At 37.6% G+C, this 24,667-nt stretch overlaps 1 pseudogene; it reads right to left on the bottom strand.

The window, feature by feature from the left end:
• Positions 1-22,941, bottom strand: part of LOC107731782 (dynein heavy chain 5, axonemal-like) — a 24,863-nt pseudogene extending 1,922 nt beyond the window's left edge.
• Between the last annotated feature and the right edge of the window lie 1,726 nt (positions 22,942-24,667).

The following is a 24,667-nucleotide window of genomic DNA, read 5'->3' on the forward strand; positions in this document are numbered from 1 at the left end:
ACATAAATGTGTGTTGGAAGTGTGTGTACACATCCATCCTATAATGATAAAAATCCACCCAGTGTTTTTTTTTTAAATCCCTATTTCAAAATCCCCTTTCTCAAATCAGGCTCTTCTGAGATTCCTGTTAGAATGACGTAGTTCTGCACAGGCCCCTCCCACGATAGTTGATTGACACTAGTGACTTACCATAGACTTCATCTTCATCTTCACCTCATGTGGCACATAGTCAGCAGGAAGTTTTTCTAGCATCTCATTGGCCATTCTCTAGACAGACGACTCACTTGCTGCTGTCTTTGGGTTGGATGTTGATTATGGTGCTCAGGGTTTCATTAGCCATGTTGGTCTGGTGATGTCAGCACTGGGATGGAGGCCAAATACCTATTGGATGAAATTAAAATCAATAGGTTATAGGTTCTGGGACCACCCAGCTGCCCCATCAAACCCCATAGAAAATAATAATGATAATTATTTGTATCACCTCAGGCGTATCAACCAATGGTAGAGTATCGATATGTGCGTGGTAATCCTGTAGCATCTTGGCCTTTGGTATAGTATATGCTTTATAGAAACAGAACTTGTCCCCAAACATGTTCTCACTAAATCAGATTCGGGCGAATGTATTGAGCAGGAGTTTGTCCATATCATCTGTGACACGTCCACCATACTGCACCTACAGAACCAATAGTAAAAATACAGCATGTTGCTAAAAGCTGCGTCTCATTTCGGAGGCTGTGTCCACTGGAGGTCGCATTTGACAGTTGCATATGTCATTGAGTTGTTGTCATTTAAGAAAAGTAACGGTAAAAAAACCCCTCCAAAAAACAATGGCAGGTCTAAACTGTACCTCTCCCAGCATGCATCGCAGGCAAGTCCAGTTCACTCCCCTCTTGATGTCGATATCATCCAGGTGGTTCTGCACAAACTGGACACTGGAGGTGAAATCAGCCTGGTTGAACTCATAGGGAATGTTCCAGCCAAGCGCACCAAATTTGAATGCATGAATGAATGAATGATGCATTTATATAGCGCTTTTTATTGTGTATTACTGTACACCCAAAACACTTTACAATCATGTGGGGGGGGGGTCTCTCCTCAACCACCACCAGTGGCCAAATTTGCGTCTCTCCTTTAGAGGGAATATGACAATGGGGACAACAGGTCTTAAATGGCTCTGCTGAAATCATACTTTTTTAATAGAATTTGTTAATAATAAATAATATAATGTTTATGTTATTGAATATATTATAAATAATATTTATTATATTGTTTTAAATTCTTTAAGGGGTAGGGTATCCCAAATGGGGCTTTATGAGTTTATGAAAAACTAAAAATGTTCAGCTGTCCTGACCTGTGGTATGGAAGAAGGCCACAGCGTAGAAAAGAGGTCTCCACTGAGGCATGTTGGAGACCTCCAGCTGTTCCTGGGTCACACTATTGTATGTCCGCTTGAGTCCGGCCTTCATCCCTGCATCGCAGATCATTAACCCACATTATCTGTCTCTGCATACTTAGTGTTTAATTTCCTATTTTATTTATTTATTTTTAATGACATGTTGATGTTGAATGTAAAGAACCAGAAAGATATTCTGATAACAATAATGATAAATCTAGCAAATGAGGAAGTAACAGCAGAATTTTCCCCTTCTCTACCTTGCGGAGGCTCGTTGGTGAATTTAATTGAAGACTGCAGGAAGTTAATGGGGGACTTAGGGTGCACCTCTGTGGTCACCCACAACCTGAAATTGTCATGGATGTTCTCTGTTGTAGTAACTGTCTCTAAACCTTCATCCAGGAACTCTAATCCCAGATGGCAGTCCTGCAGAAGTAACCAGCCTCCATCAGACATGCTCTGGGCCAGAAGCCTTCTTGCATGTACTTCCTGTCCCTGTACCATGGAGATAGGCCTGCAAGGAACACCTTGAAAAACAACAAGAAAACTGTTTAGCAATTTGGATCTCAAACGTCATCAAACCTTCACATCAAGTTATATTTTAAATGAGTTAAATTAATTTAAGTGAGACTGCAAATTAATATGAAGGTGGCACCAGTCTGTACAAATTGTTTGACATACAAATATTTGACTTCAGAATGCCCCAACTGATCAATCAGAATCAAGTATTCTAGAAAAGCGTGTAATGATGAATAATAATTATTCATACCTTTGACTTAGCGAGTCTCTCTATGTTATCTGTGGGATCAGAACCCATAGACAGGAAGCAAACTAGAGGTATCCTCTTATCACTTTCTGAACACATGGCATCCATATCCAGAATCACTCCCTCTGCATACTTCAACCCCATTGATTCAGCAATGTATTTACGTGCCTAGCACAGAATAACAAGGAACAAAATTATACTGAAATTCAAGAAACAAGTTTAATACACTTGATTCATTTTAAATACTTGAAAGTATCTGTTGATTTCTCAATTAGTTCAAAGAGAGAAATGATAATTAAAGACTTCCTAGCATGCATTCTCTATATTTAGTCTTGTGAATAACACACACACGGTCAGTGAGAGGTCAGTGACTTCTTGTCACTGCTTTGAATTTGTCTCAGCAGCTGTTAGAGATAAATGCATGCTGTTATGCTATAAATAATTAATATTATATGCTTATTAAATTTAATGGTTATTTAAACACAATATTCAAAGTTGAAATTTAAACTAATCACTACCAATAGTGAGACAGTGTTTGCAAATCAAGAATCACATTACAGTAAGATTCAATTTCTTAATCTTGTCTTTACATGTAATATGAAATCTTTGGACAATTAATATTTCACCACAGTACATGTTAGTGTTGCCGTTAAAATAGTATCTCACATAATCCAGTGAGTGATGGGGGGTGAACAGGTGTACTGAGAAAGCTACAGTATGCGTTTAACTCATTAGTTGATTCAAGTGGTTGAATCAACAATTGTCAATGCCTCTTATATATTTGACACTGCATCAGTGTTGTTTTCATTGCCTAAAACTAAAACTAATAATATAACATGTTAACAGAAATGTTAACAGAAATAAAATAGAATATAAAAAACGTAAATGTATTTATTTTCAGTTAGTTGTGAAAGCAAAATATAAATTTTTTTGTTTACGTTGAAGTACTAAAACTACTAAAACTAACTGAAAATAACTAAACTAAAACTGAAATAAAAAATTAATGAAAACAAGACATATTTTAGAAAACAAAAACGAATAAAAATGACTGAAACAAAACAAAATTACAACAACTTTCAAACTAAAATGAAAACTGAAAATTTAAAAATAAAAAGTAATATTCATAAAAATATTCGTAAATACTAAGATAGTACAGTAATGACACTAAAATAGCATTGCTCTGCATCTTAAACTTACACAGGAGAAAGTATTTAAACCCAGAAAAAAGGTTTTCCTGCACATGTGCAATGGTGCGGTCAGGACAATTGCTTCGTATCAGCAGCAGTTTGCGGAATGCATCCAGTTGGCTCTCATAACCATCAGGAAGAGGAGTCTCCTCTGGTGTGGCCTCATCAAACCAGCTCTTCCAGGCACGATCATTGCGGGCCACCTGGGTTAGGAGAGCAGTGAAGGGAGGCAGGCTGGACAACTGCACTAGATTTAGCCACGTTGTGTCCAGGATCCAGTGCCTTGGCTTGGGCTCGACAGAGTTTAGGTCCAGAGATGCTCCGCCTGCAAGAAGGTAAAAAAAAAATGACTTGGCCTGAAATAAGTTCTTAAATGGACAATATTGTCTGATTATATTGAAGCTAACTGCTGTTAAAATGAATTGTGATATTGAGAAAAAACAACATCTGCCAAAACATTATGGTTCAAACCTTTGATGAAGGTCTGAAACTCATTGTGGGAAACATTTTGGCTTGTAGGTCTATTTTTAAAGTCAGAAGCAGCGTAAAAAGGAACTTGTGATCTTCATAGAGTCCTCGAGCGGTATATTGAAACACTTCAAAAGTGAGATACTCCATGATGTTGTCTAGTCTTTTAGCTGTAATGTGGGACTTTGGCGACTTCTCCATCGACATGTCAAAGATGCCCAGAAACGGGCGTAGTGAAGTTTGGTACATCACATTGACCAGGCTCATCTCCACAATTAAGAAATAGAGGATGCTCCCCCTGGTTGCCACTGGACGGTACTCCTCACGAGTGTGGTTTATGTTAATTTCGGTCTCTGCAGCAGTGTTGCCAGACGTACGATAATTATCGTATTTGTACCATAATTTTGACCTCTGTACGATGTACGATCAATAATACCATAATGTATGATAATTTCAGAATTTTGTGACACCAAATGATAGTCGTTGTAATCATAGGGCTTCTATACTCCTTGATCTAGCTGTGTGGATCCTACCTTATGTGCACCTTCATGATTGTGAGGAGACATGAACGTGTTACGCATGTCTTTCATCTCATCTCACGTCTTCTCGACCAATCATCGTGGAGAATGACTCTCTCTCACGAGCACAAGTTAACATTCCTGTGGCACTTAGGTCAGTTTTTTTTCAAAGCTGAGGTCGATAGTTTAGCAATAAAGTACTGAAAATGAGTGCTGAAAAGGATAAATAGCTGTAACATCTAGATAAATAGCTGTATTCTGAATGTTTGACTTGTGTACGATAATTTTCTTCCAAATACGATAATTCTGAACTCCTGGTACGATACTTGGACATTTCCAATCTGGCAACACTGCTCTGCAGCAACTGTTAGCTTTTGACTCACCTATGGGATGGCAGGAGATTTTAGCTATCAAAACAGAATTGTGATTCAGTTTAATAAGTCATTTTAAAAGCATATGACTATAACTGAAGAAAGTACCTCATGTGCAATAGTCTTGGTGACTCTAAGCACCTCAATAAGAGACTCATCCTCCACTAGAGAGCCCTGAATGCTGGTTAACGTGTACAGAAGATTGCTCTCCAACTCCTGCATCTTCCGCTTGTTCGATGTCACTTCCTCCAAGTGCTTCACTCGTTCAGCCTCCATTTCCTTGATTGGAAAATAATTGATTAAATCAATATTAAATCTGAAAGCTATGCTTTTATTTATTTATTTATTGCTTGCTTGCACAGAATGCAAAATCTAGTTCATTAATTTATAATATTTAAAATGTATTGTATATCAGAGCAGGGTTATTATAGCTAATTAAAACTAAAGCTAAAATTAAAACTATTAAAAATCATTTTTATTAACTGAAATAAAATAAGTGTTAACTGACATAAGATAAAATATAAAATACTAATTTATTTCAACTAGTTGCTAAATCAACATTTCTAATTTTTGTTTAGTTTAAGTACTAAAATTACTCAAACTAAAACTTAAATAAAAATTAATAAAATTACATGACAATTAAATGACCACCAAAATTAAAAAAAGACAACGGAATTACTAAAACTTTGACAATATTTGAAATGAAAAATAATTTAAAAATAATATTTAAAAACTACAATAGTATATTAATGATATTAAAATAGCTGACTCAGACTTGCCTTTTTCTCTATGAGAATGACTCTGCCGAGTAACTGGTCATTCAAACCCTTCAAAGTGACGGTAAAATCCACCACTGCTGTCTTAGCATTGATCTCTGGGCTGTATGCAGGGTTGGCTAGTTTAGTTGTGATGTACAGAGTAAATGTACCCATTACATCCACTTCTTTGTCCCCGACTTTAACCTAACACAAGAGAAAATGTCTTAGTTTGGACTACTAAAGCCCAGAGAAGTTTGAGACCAGGCATGTGTCTTGTGTCACATAAAGTGTAAAAACGTTAAAATGTAAAAAAAACGATATAATTTATTCTTGAAGTCACGTCACAGTCACATGACTTACTTTAGAAGTTTTTCCAGACTTTATGAAGTTCTTCTCCAGAATGTTATCCAGCACGGGATCAAGCTCTTCCCCAACATCCTCTATGAGCAAAGGTTTACCCAGGGACAGGCAGTCTCCCAGGTGAGTTCGGAAATATTTGCTGTTTAGAGATGTCACCTGACGGGAAAAAAAGAAACAAAACAAAACAAACAAAAAACAGCTGACGTAGTTGCAGTGACTAAGTCTTTTTGCTTAATTGACAGCTAAAGCCCAAGCCCACTTCTTTTTGTTCAAAGTTGCTACACTGACTGATTTATTTACACTGATAATTACAGTAATGATAATATAATCAAACTATAAAATTAGATTAAAATCAGTACCTGTAGCTCGTTATTGTTTTCACGGTTCTTGATCCAAATCTGGCCTTGGCCCTGTGGATCGATGAGCAGAGGATATGGAGAAGCCTTTGTTAGGACGATGCCGTTCTGAATGGACAGGTCATCATTGGGGAGACCCTGCAGGTTCCATTCTCCTATAGTTGCATTATCCACCAGCATACTGATCAAATTCAGGTTCTGTGCAGGAAATCGTGAGAACCATTTTATATGATTAATAAACTGTAAAAACAACATCTCATACAAGCTTGAAGGAATAAGAAGTTGTTGCTGCTGAAATTAAATGAAATTTGAATTAAATGAAAAAGACTCAGGATGTACCTCGCTGTAAGGGATGCGGTGGATATTCATCTCTTTCTTCCACTGCTGCAAAAAAGGGACTGCGATATTCCTGGTTGCTTTTAATGCTTTTGAACTTTCTATTCAATGAGCATAAGAAAACCACAAAAAAAAATCTTAATGTCTGATTTTTGAAAGGTAGCATACTTTCAGGACAGTTCGGACTTAATCGGAAAATCAGAGGTAAAAAACGATATAAGTACTGTTCAGTTTCTTGCACAGACCGATCGTTTTATGTCTTTACACATCAATGTATCGTCACGAGCCGCAGGGTTTAATTTGGTTTCGTTTGTGTATGTTTTTTTGACTCTCAAAGCCGTGATTCCCATCCACTTGCATTTTATGACTGACAGACTGCAACGGTTTTACTTAAAAATCTTCGTTTGTGTTCTACTGAAGAAACAAAGTCACCTACATCTTGGATGCCCGGGGGGTAAGCAGATAAACATCACATTTTCATTTTTGGGTGAACTATCCCTTTAAATTGTGTTTTCGAGGTGATTTAGTGTGCTCCAGACATCTACCTTTAGCGCACCCTCAGCTGCCTCTAATGCTGGTTTGGCCGCCTCAAGTTTAGACTCGGCCACCTTCTTGTCCCCCTCTATCTCATCCACAATAGCCTGGGCCTTATCTTTCACCTTCTGGACCTGAGCCTTCACCTTTTCTGCAGCTTGTGCCTTGGCGGTGACCTCCTGCAAAACTTCACCTGCTTTCTGTTTAGCCACCTCCAGCACCTTCTCCTTCTCTCTCAGCTCCACACGAAGCTCATTAACAGACTGTTCGGCCTCCATGAGTCGCTCGAGACCTGCAGATGAGATCAAAGTGTTTAGAGTATGAACAGATGCTTTGGTGCTGCATCATAGAGCGTTCTTTCCTGGATTAGGTTCATTTTCATTGCAATATTTATTGCAAACAGTGAAGCTCATTGGAAAATAAATTTAGTTTCAACATTCATACAGTATACCAAAATTAATTTCTTAATGTATCTAAATGTATTTCTTACGTTAGCCTACATTTAGGGTAAATACAAATGTAGATGGCCTATAGAGATCAAAAGTAGATTTATAAGGTTTTAATAATGTTTAATATTTTTATTTATTGCAATATTGCTTTTTTATAGCATTTTAAATTATGATCCTTGCTGAAGGTTATTCAAATGTGTTATATGGTCACATGTGTTATAGACAACAAATCAAGATTTTCTTCAAATGTGACATTTGTAAATGCATTTTCTTTACTGAAATATATTACGGGCAAAATATATATGGTTTTAAAAAAATATGTTTATACATTTAAAATATGGCCAAATGGCCAAAAATATATTGGTAGAAAATATATTTTGAAACATATTTTAGCTAAATATATTTTTTGGTCATTTTTTGTATATTTTTTAAAATATATTTTAAATGTATATATATATTTTTAAAAATATACAAACAATGGCCAAAAAATCAATTCTGATGTAATTGCAATGGATGTAATTGCAAACCTGTGTTCATTCACTCCGCAAGCATCCCCACATGTTCAATTTTTTCTAAGTAAATCATCTGGTATCCTTTTATAAATGTCAAGTAAGATTTGAGCGTCACATAGGTCTGACACCTGAAGCGCTGGAAGTACTCGGTGCAGATCTCAGCCACCATGTCTTGGAACATTCCCATTGTTTCTACCACACTCTTCTTCACCTCGTCTGAACAACGCAGTGAAGAGTTGGAGAGAAAATGCTGAGCCACACAGCTACTAAAGCGTCCCGTGGCCACCGCTGGAACCAGTCCACAGTGCAGCCTGAGATGAGGCCGTGGAACTTCAGGGCACGGGAACGCAGTTTCTCGCCAACCGAAGAGAAGCAAAGAGCCACATGGAGATTACTGCGCACCCTGGACAGGAAGTAGTTGTAGAGGTTGTCGATGGTGGGTGGGCAGCGTGGGAGATCCTTCTTCATGGCGGGAATAAGACTTTGGGTGATTTCATCCACCTCGTCTCGAGCAAACAGGTTTGAGACTTCTCCAGATGCCAGATCATTCTTCATGTACTACAGAAAAGCTTCATCCTTGATGTCATTGTCTGTGAAGATGAAGGTCACGCCCTTCCCTTCCAAACCTGCAATTCTGTACAGGGCTTTCAGGTCCTCAATTAGATTAGTTACATTGTATGTCCTGTAAGGGAAGAAATTATGTTAAATTTTTTTAGCATTTGATAAAATATTCATTGAAGTAAATTTAAATAATTTATAGAAAGTATCAGTACACTATTAGACCTTTCTCACTTCGCTTAACTCCAGGTTACATTCTAAACCCTGCTTTTAACCCTGGGAAGAGGAACGTTTCACACTTGTAATTTAGAAGCGGTGTTAGCACCGTTTTTACCCAGGGTTATGAAACCTTGCTCCATGATCCCACAGTGAAAATCCCCTGCCATATCCTGCTCAGATCACGCAGGTTAAAAATGTAGTGGAACTTTGCAGGAGAATCTGAAAACAATATTAACATAATATCATTATTTTATTAATATACACTAGTTCAAAAGTTTGGGGTCGGTAAGATTTTTTAAATGTTTTTGAAAGAATTCTCTTCCGCTCACCAAGGCTGCATTTATTTGATCAAAAATACAGTAAAAACAGTTATATTGTGAAATATGATTACACTTTGAAATAATAATTTTCAATAAATATATTTTAAAATGTAATTTACTCCTGTGATAGCAAAGCTGAATTGTCAGTGCAGTTTTCAGTGTCACATGACCCTTCAGAAATAATTTTAATATTCTGATTTGGCAGCATATTAGCAAAATGTATTACTGTTATCAATGCTGAAAACAGTTGTTCTGCTTAATATTTTTGTAGAAACCATGATTATTTATTTATTTTTAGAATTCTTGGATGAATAAAAAGTTCAAAAGAAGAGCATTTGTTTTAAATAGGAAAGTTTATTACAATGTTAAAGTCTTTGCTGCCACTTTTGATCAATTCATCGATTCCTTCCTGAATAAATGTGTTGATTTCTTTAAAAAAAATGAAATAAAATCTTACTGTCCCCAAAGTTTTGAATGGTAGTGTACATAAAATATATTGCAAGAGCTAAACAATATTAATGCAGCTCAAAGTTTACCTTGAAGCATACTGACCACAAGAGGGCCCCATTTTCTAATCATTTGGACCACAGTGTGCTGCATGTATGTTTTAAAAGACTCAGAACAAAATTAAGTCAAATTGGGAAGAGACTACAGATTCCCACCCCTACATTTCATGTTCAATAAGCAATAGCTCTTTTGATCATATTATGAAGGCAGTACCTTAGCTTTGACCGCTTGCCACACTCTCCTGGTGGTGGGGACAAGGGCGGCAGCTAGAGAGCACACCTCTTATGGGAAGCCTCTTTCTGAGCAAAAATAACCACTGGCCAGCGTTTGAAAGATCTTATCTATGGAGGAGTTGGATGGCAGAGTGCAGTTAAACACACAGAACTGGCGTTTGAGTCGTTGGGGGATATCATTGCAGCCACCTTCAGGGTGGATCATGATGGCAGCCACCAGAAGCAAGTCGACTACGCTGCTGAATTCCCCAGATCGTTCCAGGCTGTAGAAACCTCCTTGCACCATCAGCTGGCGAACAATCTCATTAGTAATCTGAGTGGTGAACAAAAACACAGGTGGCTCAATCATAGAAAAATAGGATGCTATTGAGTGCTGTAGGGATGACATATTTTTGTAGGCCAAAGCCCGGAAACTGAAGTCAGTGGGTTTTTATCGGGGGAATTATATGTCATCGGGCCTCACTATTCCGCTTTCATAGCCTCATTGTGTTTTTAATTGCACTCTTGCAAACTATTCTAGCTCAAACTTTCAGGGAAATTTTTTTTAAAAGACTGAAAGTGTCAGAAGCTTAGTGATGGTGACGTTAGTGAAACTTAGTCTTGTGTAGTTTGTTTATAGCCTACAGTTATTGTATTTAGGTAACCGCGGGACCCGACCGGATTTTTTGTGCCGCGGGATTAAATTCCCGAATAAAACGTGGTAGCGATCGGTAACTCTGGTGTAATTTGAACGGGAGCGGGCGGTCTAACAATATCCCGTTCCCGACGTCCATTTAGAACAGCATATCTGCGCTTTATTCTTATTGACCACCGGTAGGGTACACTGTAAAAAATGACCGTGAATTTAACGGTAAAAGACTGTAAAAATGCTACAGTAAAATCTTGTTAAATGGTTAACGGTAAATTCCCCTACTATATACGGTGAAAAACTGTATTGGACATTACATGTATTGGACATTAATTTTACGGTAGTATACCGTATTTGGAAGTGAAAAAGACCGTATAATTTACAGTGAATAACCGTAAATTGACATTCCCAGAATTCCCTGCGTTACATTTCAAATTTGATGTTTCTTTGTTGAAATAACTATGTTTCTTAGTTTTTTCTTATCAGTTTTGTATATTAGCGTTGTGCATTACACCTAATCGAGATCTAAATTTAGCGGGAACGGTCGGGTCGGGAAGAAAATTATTCTAAGCGGACAGCGGGTGAACAAAGAGTGAATATATAGCGGGAGCGGGTGGGTGCGGAATAGAACCTTGCGGGAAAAAACAGTCCCGCGCAGACCTCTAATTCAAACTTCCGGATTGGCTAACAAACATTTGTCATCACTGCAGTGCTCTATAATTGTTTACTTGTTAAAATGTTTTATTACATTTACTAGTTATGTCTTGTTATTTGACAGACCCCACAAAATTAAAATCCAAAACTACAGTCCGTGTCTGTTGAGGTCATCTATATAATATATAGCGTGCTCAAAGAAATGGACAAAAGGGGAACATTTATGGCAAATTAAGTCATAAAGTAGAATGTGACTCCTCACCTGATCACCCCACTCATTGATAACTGGCATGTTGATGTCATCAATAAAGACGGTCATCTTCTTCCCACCTGGAGGTCCATAGGTGGTGCCCATGCGTTTGTCTATGTAACTCTCGATAGTCTGCTGGAACATGCCAGGCAGAGTGGGCGAGGAGAAGTTTAGGCTTTTGCTCAAATGCGTTTCCGGGTCATACTTGCTCATGTAGCCCTGTGGGGAAGTTTGAATTACATAGTTTCGTCAGAATTAATTTAAGCGTGGCAAATTTGCATGACCAACTTGAACATGAGCGAAACACGAGCCCACATATTAAATTAATCATGTGGATTCCTATTGGAATAACTGGATTTCACCTGTGAAATTTTGCTGAGCAATGGTAAATGTGAATGCCCCTTTAGCTGAATTGAATTTACACCAGTTCAATCTCAAGTTTTCAAATATGCATTGTAAACTACAAAGCCAGGAAATTAATTATAGGCAAATGTATTACTCTGCTGATAATAGCATGGATTAACTGAAACAGACATGTACCTTGATAATGACCGTCTTGGCTGTTCCCTGTTCACCAATGAGCAGGACAGCTTTGCCTTGCTTCATAATGGTTTGCATCAGGAAGTCAGTCCGTATATTGTCGACATTGGGTACGAGAATGGAGGCATAGGAACTGTGTCTTTGGGGTAGTGATACTCTGGCACCTAATGATGACATTGCAATTAAAAGGTATGTTTAAAAATCATGACTTATTCATGCACTGAATAAAAAGATAAACAGGAAGGTTGGCACAAAGAAAATAAGGAAAATTGTAGCATGTGGCATGCTATTGTAAAAGTTCACTAATGGTTTTCAAACAGTATACTTAACAAATAATGGTCTTACCCTTGTAGACCAGAGATCCCACTCTCCAGTTGCACTGACCACAAACTCAAAGATGGTCTGGTCCCCCTGTGTGCTGGGAAGGTCCAACTTGGCATTGTGCTGTTTAAGGAATACCTCTATCTTGGCTCGATCATCCAATTCCAGCAAAGCACCAACAGACCACATCACAGCAAATATGAAGAGACGTTTGATGTGAGCCGCTGTTAGGTGTTTCTCTTTAACGGTTGGCAACAGGCCCTGTGTTGAACAAATCAGAACCATTTAATATTTGAACTTCTTCAAAGTAGCCACCATTTGCCATTCATTAACATGAATTAAACCGATTTAGTGTGTCTAAAATTCTAACTGATAGTGTATATTAATTAAATAAGCCACTCAAGCTTTATTTCATGATACCCTAAAATAATTGTGACTGTGCATCAGAGTTTACCTGTAATAAATAAATTGTTTGCTTGATGTACATACACTCAAGCAGCTGCATTTTGGGGGAAACCACAGTGAAGACAAAAGTCATCAAATCCTGAGAAAAATAGTCAATAGTCTGTGAGGGCTTTTCAAAACTGTGTACAAAATCCTCTCTGACCTTTCCCTAGGCAATGGCAAAAAATCAATAAAGCTTTTCATATTCATAATGGCTTAAATGGTTTACAAGCGCGGTATTGATCTATTTTTATATTGATGTTTTACACACTTTAAATTACTAGATATCTCTCAAAATGTAACTAAATATTCTTGTTATAACAGTTATGCTATACTCCAATAATTTATGTATCAGAGAGCATGTGAATTAATGCCCACATGTCTAGTTGTTACCTGATAGATAGAGTTGAAGGAGGCCAGCAGCACTTCAGCCTGTGTTGCTGGGATCTTTAGCAGCCAGGCCTGCAGTATGGGTTGCCAGTCCAGAACAGAGGAGCTCATGAAGACCATTCCATTGCGAGACACAGTGGCAGGAGATGCATTGTCGATGTTGTGTGGCTCAAATACCACCTTGCAGTTTGGAGCCATTGGCATTCGGTCTCCATTTGCCAGGGTGAGGGTTTTGTTATTGTCTAAGACAGAGTTGAGGTTTTCAATCCAGATAGCATCGACTGGACCATCAAGAATGATCCATATGTGTTCTCCCTGTGAAATGTTTTACCATGGACCATGGAGCAATTGAATTGGCATTTTAAGTATTTACAAGTGAAATGTCATGAGCACCATAAAGATTTGACTAAGAAAATTGCTTATTGCCAATAGAGTCAAAGTTAAAGGTTACATAAACATGTCATTCATTTACTTTAAATTGCTTGTTAATGTAACTCTCTCACCTTCTTGGCCTTTAAAGTTTTCCTCCACATTGTGTAGAAGACACCATCTGTCCAGTCATTGGTGGCCACATCCAATGTGCCAAACATCTGGGAGGCAGTAATAGCCTTGGGATTCATCCTCATTTCTTTGTGTGGACTTCCACAATCTGTCATGGCTTTCATTAGAGTGTGGATACATGTTGTCTTTCCTGTTCCACTGGGACCAAGAGTCATCATACCTACACACAGAGAACAAATGGTGTGAGGACAGCATTGTGTATGCCTACAGCCAGGGTATATGACAAAACTCATTCTTATAACTTTAATAGAAGTAAAATGGATAATGACTAACCATGTCTCACTCTCTGTGTCTCATATAGTTGTACAAGTTTGAGAATCCAGGGTGGGTGTGCAATCAGTCTGGCTTCTTCAGCTTGTTTGGTAATAGCAGCTTCCAGCTCAGGATAACCAGCCTTATCCAGCTGGATGCCTGGAAACAAGTCGTTTATCAGACTCATGAACAGGGGCTCATCTTCATCAATGGAAGGAAAGGCAGGAATAGAGTCAGTTTATGAAAATATCTGTGACACACTAACACATTTATCCAATTACTTGTTATTTCCTAACAGATTTGGATCAGTCATAGTCACCAGTTTGGAGAGGTTCATGTCATGCAGAACTCTCATGACCACAGTCTTTTCTGGCTCAGTTGGGTTGGATCTCTTCACAGCACCTAGAGTTCTCAAAACAGACAAGATGTTCCTCAAGCCAAAGTCATAATGAACCTGTTGAGTGATAAAAACATTATCATTACGTGACTTGAATTGACTGAAATGGGAGGGCTTCATAAAAGGCTGCTAGATTTGGTGTTAATAATGTGTTTAGCTTTACCTGTTTAGAAAGCTGTTCCTCACACAGTTTGTATAGAATGTAAAATTTACGGCTGAGGACTTGATTTTCACGAAAACCTGCACTGGCAAGTTTCACTCTCATGATGATGGCTCGGTCAGGCACCATCATGGCCACTGTGCGGAACTGAATTTTCAAGTTCTCAAGAAGCTCCTGTCGACCAGCATAACCTGGGTTCTGTGAAGAAAAATGACCATTTAATGGAGGGGGAAATATTGAATAAAGAGTAAGACTGAAAAAACATGTCAGGTTGTTTCCAATATGGATACATTAATAACTGCAGTATAGTTCCACGACATACAAAGTTTGTCACATTACCATAGTAAGGAAGATGCCAAACTCTCTATCCATATCCATCACATCTCCATCTGTGAATATGAATTGAGGTTTTTTTTTCTTGCACTGCAGGACGATGTAGATTTGTTGAGCAGCTACTGAGAGCACAGGCAGTCGATGCGGTTGAACTCATCAGAACAGCCACATGCACCAGACTGAGCTAATCCTGTTTGACAAACATTATAAACATGAAACGCCAATGGAAAAGGCCACACATGTTAAATATGCATCCACTATCTTGATTAAGGTTCAAACAGATGCTCTGTATAAGGTGAATGAGAAAAAAAAACGTTTGAGAATTTAGTTCAGGTGCACTCAACCTTTATAAATGCGGCCTAGTCCACGGAAGTCCATCTGGTCGGAGCAATTGAAGACAACCACATATTTTCCCAGGCAACGGCCCATGTCTTTGGTGGTTTCAGTTTTTTCTGTCCCAGCAGGGGCCATATCTATCATATTTACATGGTAAAAAACACAGAATCACCTCTAACAGGGAGGCCAAACAGTTCTTCATCACTAGAAAAGGTGACATATTTCCTCCACAGTTCATCAAACTTGGCCTGATAAACTTGCAACCTGTCACTGGCTTCACGTGGAGTCAAACCTGCTACTCCAGGACCACTGAACACACAAACAAAGGCTTTATTAAGACACTGTAATCACTGACAGAGGTACGTAAGAGACTGCATGAAGATCATTTGCAAATTAACCTGTTGTCATAGTCAGCATAGGAAGTTTGCACAGATTGCTGGAAGACCTCAACTCCAGCTACAAGCTCTGCCTTCATTTGAGGTTGAATTTCCAAAAGTTTATTCTGTTTCCTTTGCCTTCAAATTAAAAAAAGTTGAACATACATTTACAAACAAACCTAAATCCCAAGACAAAATAAAGATGATTCTCTACTTCCTTGATGAGACATAAAGTAGAAAAATTAAAGAGAATAAACTACTATTTATTTTAATACTATTTCATGTGGTCTCAAAAAACCTTCTCTTACCGTCACAATAAGTTCCTTCCAAGCGTACACAACCCCATCAATCTTTTCCGCATTTCCATTATTGAAGAACTGCTCATGGCGATTTAGCAGAGCGAACGATTCCTTCACTGGTCCTCTGGTGGTCTCTATCTGTATCTCTGCTTCTCGTATCTCCTGCAGGGCAGCCATGGTTTCCCTCACATCATCCAGGTCAGAGATTGGCCTCTGCAGCTGCTTGCTCACCCCATCCACAAAAGAGCTAATCTCAGCCATGCCCACAGAGGCCTTCTGGTTTAGAGCCGCACCAAATGCACGTTTCCAGGTGCAGCACTCTTGAATGAGGGACAGTTTGAGGGAGTCAGTTTCATAGAGGATGGGGCAGACAGTGCATGCTGGAAGCTCTTGAATCCGGGTTTCAAATGTCTAATCAAATACATGTAGTGGAAGTTAGGATCACTCTCAGTTAGACTGCAGCTATCTTTAAATTTTAGGAGACTTATTTGACAATTACGTACAGAATACAAGTTGGGTACTGAATTCTAAAAATAATAGTTTGGTCACCAAAAATGCTTTCACTTGTTCTGCTGGGTCCTAGATTGGATGAAAGTATGAAATGTCAGACATTTTGATGTCCTGATGTTACACAATGTATATGTGCCTGTTATAAACATGTCTGGATCATATTTCATTCCTAAATAATATATATATAATTACATTATATTTTATATTTAATATATATATATATGTGATCCTGGACCACAAAACCAGTCTTAAAGGGGTCATATGATGCGATTTCAAGTTTTCCTTTCTCTTTGGAGTGTTACAAGCTGACTCAGTATTTAGAATTTTTTGCACCCTAGATTCCAGATATTCAAATAGTTGTATCTCGGCCAAATATTGTCCTATCTTAACAAACCATACATCAATGGAAAGCTTATTTATTCCGCTTTCTTTGAAGGAGGGACTTTGTAGAAAACGAAGCGTTTGAGAGAGGCGGGGCACAGAGGACCTACAATAATGTACAGTATTTGAAAAATAATGTGTTTTTTGAACATTAAAGCATGTCAACATATTCTGTTACACCAAATACACAAAATAATGATCTTTAAAAAAGCATCATATGACCCCTTTAAGAGAGGACACCACAGGGAAAAGCTGGGACAAAGCCTTGTTCACATCCTTATGTTCTGTCACCTGTCTGTCCAGAGTTCTCAGCACGAGTGGTTTAGTGACTAGAGCCTCATCTCCAAGCTCACGTGCTGCTGCCTGCTCTGCCTGTGGAGTCACAAGACTTCTACAGCTAACTAACCTCTGATAAAGTTTATAACGCATCTGTCACATGCCACTAATTACCACAGGATAGTTTTGTACAATATTATAACAATTTAAAATAGCTGTTTTCTGTTTTAATGTATTATAAAATGTGAAATATTCCTATAATAACAAAGCTGAATTTTCAGCAGACAATATTCCAGTCTTCAGTGTCACATGATCCAGAAATAATTCTACTATGCTAATTTGGTGCTCAAGAAAGTCAAAAAATAACTGTGTTTATTTGAAATAGACCCCCCCCCCATGCTCCTTGTTGTTTTCACGTCAGTACCTGTATCTGTTCGAAACTTGTCAACAATGTTGGGAATGGCCAGCTCAACAGTAACCCTGAAAAGAGGAAACTGAACGGTAGCTTCACTTTGAGATGAAGAACGATACTTGGAGCTCACAACAAGCAGCCAACGCCACAGAGAATCCAGAGAGCATTTGGTGGCTTTCAAATGAAGAACACAATATTAATGAGTGACTCAAAAATGTGATACAAGTAAGGGTCTCAATTTTCAGATAAAACTCTGATGCATGATCCAACAATGCATGTATACCTCTAACCAGGGCCTCTGTGTTCCTCTGACATAACTGTCCCATCATGATATAGAAAGCACATGGCGGGCAGTATAGACAACGTGTCTTCTGCTTGGCATCAGGATGCAGACATCTGTAGTTCTGAACATACACATCAAGACTTTCTCAGAAAACTATACTTATTATGTTTAGTTAGACCGTTTATAGGAGTAATATCACACATAATGAGCTACAACCCATCTAATCAAGTGCTAAAAAGTATTTCATAATATATTTACAGCACCTCCAAGTTGACCCTTTCTGAAGGTTTCAGCACTCTCCTCAGTTCTTCAACCATCTCCAACATTGAGCTCTCCACCCGCTTGCTTGCACTTGAATGAAAACAAAGGAATCCTTAAATTATTTTCAAATCACATTTAACTATGGACCTTAGTCAGGATACTGTATACCACATTTATTTTGACATGCATAAAAACAAGGCTTTGAGAGGTAGAAGTATGGTCTGTTCAAGGTTTTATGACTATTCAATTGTTTGCTTGTCAAGACAGCACCGAAAAACAATGGATTCTCTCCAGTGAATGGGTGCTGTCAGGATGAGAGTTCAAACAGCTGATAAAAACTTGAGGCTTATTGCAATGTTTTTAGCTGCTGTTTTGACTCTCATTCTGATGGCACCCATTCACTGCAGAGGATCCATTGGTGGGCAAGTGATGTAATACCAATTGCATAACAAACTCATCTACATGTTGGATGCCCTGAGGTTGAGAACAATTTCAGCAAATTTTTCAGAGGAACTTTTTGAACAGTCTGCCTTTGTAGCCATCAAATTAAATATAGCTGTTTTCACCATACTACTCTGTGACAACAGATTTTGAAAGTGTCACTCACATCTTCAGTGTTTGTCTTGCAGTGTTGACAGTGGTCTCTGTATTGGTGAGGAACATCTCAGGTGTAACTAGCTGATTTTTGGGCAGTGTCAACAGATTGGTGGAAGCCATGGATTCTAAGGTACGCTCGATTCGACATTCCAGAATATCCATAACAACCTTCACTACTTGCGCCAGCTCTTGCAGTGCTTTGTACACACAGCCTATGACTGAGAAACAGTGGGAAAAGACTTAGTATATTGGTCCATAGGTACAAGGTAGGATTAGACATTGAATAGAATTAACTTAATAAGATTTCCCAAACTCTTAAGACAGTGCATACTGTATGACTCTTCACAGGCCACATAAACACTGCAGGTAAATGAATTCTAAAGTAGGTTACTTAATGTCGTTCTATACACACAAACTTTATTTAGAGGAGTGATACTGATATTTTGTTATCTAATGCAATGAAATTCAGATTTTTTAAATGTGACTTTAGTGTTCAAATACTTTTTGGGGCCACTGTAATCTTTTTCAAACAAAAATAAGCATTAACGATTAAAAGTTTCATTGATTTTTTTTTTTTTTACAATGGTCAATATTGAGGGAAGTCCATGAGAGAACAGTCAGTCCAGGGTAGAGGGCAGTGTCCACATATCTGATGAAGGGCTTCATCGGGGACTGTAGCACACTGGGTATCCTCTTGACTACTGCATCAAAGTTGCTTACCATCTCCTGTAATCTGAGACCAGTGAAATGAATGTACTGTATGTATTAACCTTATATTTCAATTTAGATAAATAATTTATGCTTATTTGTTCATGAGATGAGATGCCTTGCTGTCTAATGATAACATTGATCCTATTCCTAACCATCATAGAATCTGATTTGGACACTTCATAGGCAGCGACTATACATGCCACACAAATAGCACTGCTTTATGCAATAATATTGTATAAATAAGGTGAAAATTATTGGTGTAATATGATCACTGTAGTTTTAAAGGAGTAGTTCACCCAAAAATGAAAATTTGCTAAAGATTTACCATCCAAAATGAAGATGAGCTTGTTACTTCATTGGAACAAATTTGGAGAAATGTAGCATTACATCACTTGCTCACCAGTGGATCCTCTGCAGTGAATGAGTGTCGTAAGAATGAGAGTCCAAACATCACAATAATCCAACTGAAACCTTAACTTCTGGCAACTTTCTTCAGTGACAAAGTCCATCCTCTGTTGTCCTCTCACATCAAATTCCACCAAAATATTTGTTTATCACTGTTTTTACTTGTAAATGGTGCTTGATCTGTGCATATTTCTCGCCTGATTCAGACGACTTTTCAATATTGCTAAAAAAAAAATCAGTATTATGGATAGAGGACTTGTTTGAAGTTAAAAACATCTTAATGACAGATTTGTTTATTATAAACACACAACTTTTCACTTCATAAAACATTAACTGATGCTGGACTGGATTAATGTGGATTACTTGTTGCAATGTTTTTATCAGCTGTTTGGACTCTCATTCTGACAGCATCCATTCACTGGTGAGCAAGTGATGTAATGGTAAATTTCTCCAAATCTGTTATGATGAAGAAACAAACTCATCTACATTTTTGGCTGAACTATTCCTTTAATGTAGGGTACATCTTTTATGCACTCACTTGGTACGATACTCCTTCAGCTGGGGTTCTTTGGCAGCCATGTTGTGGATAACATCAGGTACATTAGCACCTAATGTATACATGTTTTTTGTCTCTTGCAATACCTCCAGGACTAGAGGGTCAAGATTCACATAGAACACCTATCCACAAATAATGCAGGCTTCAATTACCAAATCCATAAAATAAATTTAAATTATTATTTTGATTTTATGAGTATATAGTTTGGGTTTTATAAATAATAACAGATTAAAAATTTGAATTTCTAATAATTTTAACTGTTTTAAAATAAAAATAAATAAATAAAAATAAAGGTGTATACATTTGCAGTAATGTTCCATTTTGCCAAAGAATAATGTCTTTTGAAATTATAACTTGAAGTGATAAAATAAACTTGTGAACCTTGATTTCTGGGTGTCTAGTCAGCAGTGAAGCTTTGATACCATATAGTCCCGGTTCCACACCATCAACCCAAGCTTTGTGATTTCATACTCCAGAAGCACAGCAGCAAGTTTGTTGTATGCCTGAATAATCTTCCTCCTCTCTGGCATCTTAAAGTCAAGATAAAATCATTTATTTTCTTAAAAGATGCTTTTCAGGCACAAATTCCATTAAAATTCAAATAAACTGTGTTCATCTACTGATGAGATGTGACAATCTTGTCGTTGTAAATTACCTGCATAATGTCCAATATATTTTTTAGGATCTGCATTGGCAAATGAATTTTTCTAAACAGATTTTGTGACCACTGAATTTTACTAGCCAACTGCAACAGAAAATGTAAAACAATATGAACATTTTAGTCCCAGTAACAGTGTTTTCTTGTGTTGGATATTCTGAATATGTGTAAAATAAGTGTGAATTAGCGTTGAACAGTTTGCTGATCACTCAACACTAAACTTACGGGAGTCTTGAATTATGCAGAAGAGGGATTGTTCTTCTCTCTTTGGTAGAGTTTGCGCACAAACTCAAGGTCACATTCATACCGTTGCAGAACTATATACTTCTGGGGGAGGTCCATTTGTCTGCCCACACTGTTCTCAAATTTGGACAACAGGTCAAGGACCTGATGAGTCTGTGGGTGCAGTAAATAAATGCAGTAAAAAGTTCCTTTTAGTGTAGGAGGAATATATTTATGTAATCTTTTGGTCATGAGCTGCAATGAATGGATCAGTCATTCAAATGTTCAATTAATAATCTTTTACAGTACCTAGGTGACAAAAAGTGCCTTACAATGAGTGGAAGTTGAAGCCAAGTGTCAATCAGTGCATCAAGAGACTGATACAAGCCCTGGATTTGTTTTCTGAACTCAGTGAAGTCATTGTCAAACAAAACAAGAACATGTCATATGAGAGATGGATCATGTCTAAAAAAAAAAAACACTTAACTAAATCTAAGAATATACAGTCATAAGAGACCTTACCTCTAATTTGCGGTGGTCAAGCACATTGTAGGTCTTGGATTTGATGCTGGTCACAATCATTTGGTAGCGCATGTATATTTTCTCAACACCATCTACTTTCATAAACTGCAGGCTTGAAAAATCTTCAAGAGTTGTGGCCACGTCTGTTATCTTCTCCAGACGTTTGCAGAATGTGTCAAACTTTCCAAAGATGTAATTTTCACTGTTGGTATGACATAGCAGAGCACAGTTAAAGTAAATAAAGGGTTAAATTTAGATTTTAAGTTGACTTTAAAGCTGTGATTTACGAACCTCAATTCAAATTGTCATTCAAGAGGGTTCTCCTGTAATTTCTCTTTCATTCGGTGGAAGTATTGCTGGTACTCCTGGTTCAGCTGAATACATTCTTTCATCCTCTTAAGCAGTTCCTTCCTAAATGCGAATACAGACCAATGTATTTTGTCTAGTCAAATTTAGAGACGCAGTTCAACATCTTACATAAGACCAACCTGTCCAAGTCCCAGATTTTTGTCACCCCTTGACAGAGATAAGCCTTGCTGGTGGTCACCATTTGATTGACCTTCACAAAGAGCGAAGTCATGTGTTCAGAGGTGTTGTAATATTGAGACTTTTGATATTTAACGAATAACAGTATTCTTTTCTTTAAAAAAAAAAAAAAACATAAATATCATAATGACACCAAACATTTGAATGGTAGCGTAAATTCATAGTTTTAGGGCTTTGTTAAAAGAGTAACAGCAATGGTGTTTTGTACCTCATTAGTGCCTGTTGTGATAAACAGCTTCTTCTGTCCAGTGGCTAAATTTGTGGTATCTATCCAAGAATGGGACTGTAGAGAAATACAGGCAGGCACAGCTTTTTAATACCATGCTTTTAGGATGTTTTGCAGTCACCGTCTAGTCATGTGTTTTACCGTTTCTGTGACTTGGTAGAAGAACCACATGTTTTGTGATTCTGAGGACATTAGTAGTAAGTAAGTGTAGTTTTACAAACCTTATCATCCGAGATGATAGCCTCCTCGACTTCCGTGTCCCCCAGGCTGATCACCTCTGCAATGATTGAGACGATGTACTTGTGTCGGTCATCAAGAGCTGCTCTACGCTCATCTTTGAGAGCTTTGACTTGTTTAATTTTCTCCTTTCGGGCATCATTTGATAGTATCACCAACCACTTCCCCGACACCTGAGAGAGAAGGACAAGTCAAGTCAGCTTAAGTGCAAACTACAGACACTAGAGTGCTTTCCTCCCCAAATCCTTGTTTATTTTCCAGGGGGATGCCAAGTACTTCTGACCCAGGATCGGCTGTCTCTTGCTCTGTGCCGTTGGCATCCATAGGGAGAGAGTTTTCATTTTCTGACATTTTTTGTGAATCTCTTCCTGGGAGTTAAAAGTATAGAACTTTAAATGAGGCATTTTTATCACTCAAGGACAGCCAGGTTTTACACTGCACGTACAGGATATGAATATATTTTAATGTCATTGCTAACATATGTACAGTTTAGTGTTACTTTCTTAAGCTGTAAAACTTTTTTCAAGCATGAGATTTTACCCGCGTGCGACTTTTTAGGAAGATTACATGCGTTTAAATTTGAACCGTTTGTCAGCAGGAGTTTGGCTTAACGGACATAACGAACATCCAAGTGTAAATCAATTAGACTTTTTTGGGAATCATTCCATACACGAAAAATGTACTTTCAATTAATTAGAAAAATTACAGGATACTTAGTCAGGTCAAGCTAAAAGACTGTGCCAATTTTGGTGGCTTGAAAGCTCTTGGTCAGCCAGAAATATGCAAATGCAATATGGGACTTCTGGGGATATTTGATCTTAAGTAAAACAGCTTTAAATCAGCTTTGACGGGCCAACATAATAACAGTTAAATAACATATTTTATCAATAAAGTCTTTACTAAAAAATTTAATAGTACTTCCTTGTTGCTCAAAATAGGTTCAACAATTAAACTAGCGAAGGTTTAAAAAGTTAAAGTTTGTACCATCCATAGTGGCATAATTTACCTCAAATTAACTTTAAAGTTTAAGAAAACACATATAATTTTCATATTATTTTCCCTTTGCTGCTCATTTTGAGCACTCACCTTGACCGAGAGCCGTCAAATCTGAGAACAAACCTTATACAGTCTATGGAACAAACTGAAAGCCTGAGGCTAAATTTACTGTTGCTATGGTAACTGACGCGCGAGCAGGAGACACGCGCAAAAAGAAACAACGGTCTTTGTCAGGTGACGTCACACTCACGAGAATCGAAGTGCATTTTGGGTATCTCCGCCATTTGTAGGGTATCAAAGCCGAGTGTTCTGTAGTTGGAGAATTGTCTTTTTTATTTGATTTAAAATGGTACGTTCTTGTTGTGTTAAAGTCTGCAATCAGAACCGTATCTACTTGGTTTGCATCTGTTTCTCCAGTATGACGATTTAATCGGTCTTTACTGCACGGCTCTGCACACTCTTAGTTCACTGCTCAATGCAACAATACCTTCAAAATGGCGCCTCGGTGACGTCACACATAATAAACGCACGTGACTGACAAAAGACCGATAGAAGATGAACATGAGCCTGTTTGAAGGAACATTTTATTATTATTACATTAATTATAGGAATAAATTATGCATTAATTCACCTAAATAAAAAAAGCTCACAGCATAATGAGACTGACCTCGCCAAGTGCAAATAACATAGCAGAGATTATCTTACAAAAGTGACATGCAATATCACGTTTCATACTTTTGCTTCTTAAATTATATTGATGGTTATTGAGGGGGGTTTGAAAAATGTCTTGTTACCGTTTTGAGGGGAATTTATATATTTTATATTCACTTACATGCACAAAGTGATTTAATTACATTATAAGAAACAGACTAAAAGTTGCAAAATAAAAAAAAACTGAAAAAAACGATATGTATTAATATGCAAATTTGCGCATGTTGAATAAGATGACGTATCATTTGCATATTAAAAATGTATCAAATCACAATAAATATGCATTTGTATAATTTCCAAAACAAATTTTCATTTTTCCAAAAAAAAAACCTACAAAACCTCTTTCTTTCCTTTGAATCAGCAAGGTGCA

This window comes from Sinocyclocheilus rhinocerous, unplaced genomic scaffold (genome assembly GCF_001515625.1).
Source record: "Sinocyclocheilus rhinocerous isolate Xijiao unplaced genomic scaffold, SAMN03320098_v1.1 scaffold1721, whole genome shotgun sequence".
Taxonomy (NCBI): Eukaryota; Metazoa; Chordata; class Actinopteri; order Cypriniformes; family Cyprinidae; genus Sinocyclocheilus; species Sinocyclocheilus rhinocerous.